Source organism: Scylla paramamosain, chromosome 26, assembly GCF_035594125.1.
Source record: "Scylla paramamosain isolate STU-SP2022 chromosome 26, ASM3559412v1, whole genome shotgun sequence".
Lineage (NCBI taxonomy): Eukaryota > Metazoa > Arthropoda > Malacostraca > Decapoda > Portunidae > Scylla > Scylla paramamosain.
This window is the reverse complement of record NC_087176.1, coordinates 21,409,091-21,413,328: the sequence shown is the minus strand read 5'-3', so window position 1 is coordinate 21,413,328 and position 4,238 is coordinate 21,409,091. Positions and strand designations below refer to the sequence as shown.

The window sequence follows — 4,238 nt, the reverse complement described above, 5'->3', positions numbered from 1 at the left end:
GGAGGCGTAAGAAAAGACGAGAAACGACAAATGACAGATGAGAAAGAAGGATAAAATTATTAATTGAATGGAAAAAGAAAATACTGGACGTCAGAGAAGAGAACACTAAATAAATGAGGTACGAGAAAAAAAAATCCTGGAGGAGGAGGAGGAGGAGGAGGAGGAGGAATGGCGGAAAGTGGAGGAGGAAGAGGGAGAAGAACGAGGAGGAGAGAGAAGATATAAGAGAAGGAGGACGGCAAGGAGGAGAAAGAGAAGGAAACGAGAGACGGCGAGAGAAAGGAGAAAAAAAAAAAAGAGCATGAGAAGCAAGCGTGGAAGGAAGGAGTAAAAAAAAAAAAATAAAGATGGAGGAGGGGAAGGAAGAACACCACGAGTAAGGAAGGGAAAGAAGGGAGAATTGGGGGATTCTCGACTCTTGTCAGGAGTGTCTCGTGTATCACTGCCTCTTTTAATCGAATGAGGACGAGGACGAGGCGACGCGGCACAGGAGAAATGGTAGTAGCGGTGCCCCTCATCCCCTGAACCCATCCATTTCCAACTCAAGATACAGAAACAGTATTCAAAATAGTGCCTTTTCCAGGGTGAGGAGAAATAGTGAAGTTCTCTTTTTACTTCCGAGCCAACCCAGATCCGTCCCCTCTCTTCTTACAGCCATTTGAGTCCAACTTAGCGCCGCTGGAATCATTGCCTAGTGAGTATTAGGCGAGCCTCCGCATGCATGTTATTCTTGCAAGGAAGTGCCCGTGTGCGCCCTCACAGGCAGGAGACGTGTGCGATGAACCCCTGGCCTGAGAGAGAGAGAGAGAGAGAGAGAGAGAGAGAGAGAGAGAGAGAGAGAGAGAGAGAGAGAGAGAGAGAGAGAGAGAGAGAGAGAGAGAGAGAGAGTTAAAGACAGACATAGATAAACATACATCAAATGTTCAAGCACAGAAGACCTAAAGTTTAGGCTGGCAAGATTTAAAACTTGATCCATTGTTTCTGAAAATAAATATTCCTTGATCGTCAAGAGACGGGCATCTGTTACTCTGCACCAGAGTCTTGTGCCTTGAGCAATTCACCTGTCACTGGCTTCCCGAGGCAATGCATTATTACAAGGCATCTTCTCTTTGCGTCACATTAGAGTTTCTCTTACTTTTGTTTGACTCAGATCCAATTACTTAAGGGTTTCTTCAGACAAAGAGCCTGTATCCGTAAGAAATATTGAACGCTGTTTTCGCAGTTTCACAATGGAGGTTTCAGATTGATAACAAATAGTAATTGTGAAAAGTGTGGAAACTTTTCTTTCAGTACAGAGTGTCAAGGAAGCTTTCTATACTCTCGTTATGCCTTACTAGTAATTCATTTCTCAGTCCATCTGAAAAATGAATGTACGTCCCCTGCTAGCACGAGCACGAGTCATGAATAACTCTGTAAGTAATGATTGGCTGTTTAGTGCTCCACCAAAACTAAATAAAATGTTGTGCTGGAATTCAGAGAATGGCATTAAAGGAAATGAGGTGTACAAAGAAGATGGTTTCATGTTACCCTCAAGCTGTTTTTGTTATATATTTTTGTTCATTAGAATCGTGTACCTTTACTTCAGTAAGAAGTGGATTGATCGTCAAAACGTGTTGAAATAAGAATAATACGAGTAAATTCACAATCGACGATCCTTCAAATAACAACAGTTTACAAAATTATATCTAGTAAGTTAACTATAGATTTGGTTCCGCGAGTAACATACCGAGCTGTCCATTCTGGTCTTAGCCGAGTAACAGATGCATCGATAATCCTTAGGAATATTAAGTACCTTAACTCATAAACCACTGTAGCAACCAGTGTCTGCCAATGTGTTGCGTTATTAAGAATATCTGCAGGACAGGAAAGTTTATGAATGACTGCTTTACTGCGGGACGGAGAGACAAACGATGCGAGTGGAAGCAAGAGTAGAAAATCGTACTAAGCATTTTTTGCAAGAATAATGAATGACTGGCGTTATGGGATGATCTTTACTTAATATTCTGAAGCAAATAGTCAGTTGTAGTGAAGAACACGAGTGAGTTATGCATGACATCCATAGATTATCATTTGTTTAGGATCTCATTAAGTATTTTGCTAACAAGTTAACTTACATACGTATATATGTAGGTACTGTGCAGAGACAGGGCTTAAATAAACCGGTCACAAATCAATGAAGCTTCACGGCATGGAGACACCGAGGTTTTGAGGCAGTGAGATGGCATAAGAACCTTTCATAGGGCCGAGTACCTTGTCCCGAGCAAACACGCCACAGTCACGTTCTTTGTGATTAGTCTTCTCTCTTGAAGTCCATGGTCTGCTAAAAATATGAGTGATCATATTTGGAAACATATTACCAACACATCAGAGGCCTTTTGATCGAGGGAAAACACTACTCACAGTTCAGTCAAGTTCTGAGCAGGACTGTACGAAAAATAGTGGTCCATATATTTAACTATTCCCTGTCTTGTACTAAATTATCACCATTGTTACATTAAACAAATGATTATATAGTCATTCACTTTTTTTCATCATTCAGATATACCAACAAAATGCACTGACTCGAAAACTTCCAACAAAAGACTGATGAACCAAACACTAAAACGTCAGCTGTTATTATTATAAACAAAAACATTCTATTATATCGCTTCCGCTTCAAACAGAGCTGTCCTTGCATCACAATATTAATTACAATGTGCCGTGTAATTTGACTGGCTAATATATTGTACATACAAGAGCCGTTAGACATGAAAAAGAGGCGTTTTATAAGTATGAGCTCATAGTAAGCCGTGATGAGGAAGCCATACTCTTCCATACTCCTCCTGTTATAGAAAAAGTATAAATCAAACAAGAGTGGCAGAACAATCACAGCATTCCTATAGAAATTGTCTTTTCCTGCATATTCTAGAGGGAAAGAGACAAGTAATATAAAAAAAAATAGTAAAAATGAATGAATGAATAAATAAGATAATCCAAGGAGAAGCAGTCCCTTCTGTTCCTCCCCACCTTGCAGGAATGACATGCCTCGCGGGAAGGGTACAAAGGCCTGCACTCTAGTCCCTCTCAGTCGTCATGAGGGACCCACCAGCCTAACCAGGACCCAGTCTGCTAAATCCCCGCGTCTCAGGATGGACAGCACTACAGAGAACAACAATGACAATGAAAGTGATATGAAGTAATACATTATTGGTATTGTTATTATTATTATTATTATTATTATTTGATATGAATTAATAAATTATTGGTATTATTATTATTATTATTATTATTATTATTATTATTATTATTATTATTATTGTTATTATTATTAATATTATTATTATTATCATTACTATCATTATCAATCTCATTATTATTGCTAATTAATTAATACTATTCTTATTACTTTCACAGTTATGCTAATGATATTAAGGTAATTATTACAGTGAAAATTACCATTTCTATTTCTGCTGTACTACAAGAGTACATCATCACAAACCACAGATGAACAAAGTGTTATTGCAGAGGAATAGTGGAGGCCTTGTACAAAATTAACTCCTCAGAATGGCTTGCTTTCCAACACGCTAAACAATACTGTAAAGTCATTTTATACTTTTCGGGGAAACAAGACGAAATGGATTTAATTTCTTAAATTTTTATACTAAACGCAGAAAACCTGATTCTTAAACGTGGTCAGCTCCCATGACTATTTCAGATCGGGTTCTCATGGATGTTTTCCTACTGATAGTGTAGTAGAATTCTTGCTAACCTACTAATTAATAATGAAACAACCTTGAAAATCATCATAACTCTCACTGAAGCCAGTAAAAAAAAAAAAAAAAAAAAAAAACGAGATTAGAGCCCGAAACGTTTATGAGCACCAAGAATAAACCAGTCACACCTTGGACATGACAAATGCAAACAGACAAATGCCTGCAACAAAGTTAAATCTATTCACCCAAAAATCAGAGAACAAACGAAGAATTACTTGTAGTTTGTTTACAAGAGTGATTAAGCGTTGCGGCAGAGTAATGAAGCACTCATGGCGGAATAACCCCTCACAACATATAATGTAATGCCTTGCTTTCGGTCCTCTAATGGAGATTCCTTCCTCAGTGCCGGCAGGAAGGCGAGGCGGCCTTCCCTGACCCAAACTCCTGCTAGAACACGTTGTTGGATGTAATATACCTAACTACCCGCCTGGTGCGCCTTCCTACACATGCCTCTTGACTACGCGAGTTTAAAACGAAAGCTTACGT

The 4,238-nt window shown here is 38.8% G+C and overlaps 1 long non-coding RNA gene across 1 annotated transcript in view; it reads right to left on the bottom strand.

Moving 5' to 3' along the window:
- Positions 1 to 2,649: 2,649 nt before the first annotated feature.
- The window catches only part of LOC135113830 (uncharacterized), a 16,776-nt gene continuing 15,187 nt past the window's right edge, over positions 2,650 to 4,238 (bottom strand). The window contains exon 3 of the long non-coding RNA XR_010275087.1: positions 2,650 to 3,138. This is a non-coding gene — a long non-coding RNA (uncharacterized LOC135113830). The remainder of the gene's footprint in view (positions 3,139 to 4,238) is intronic.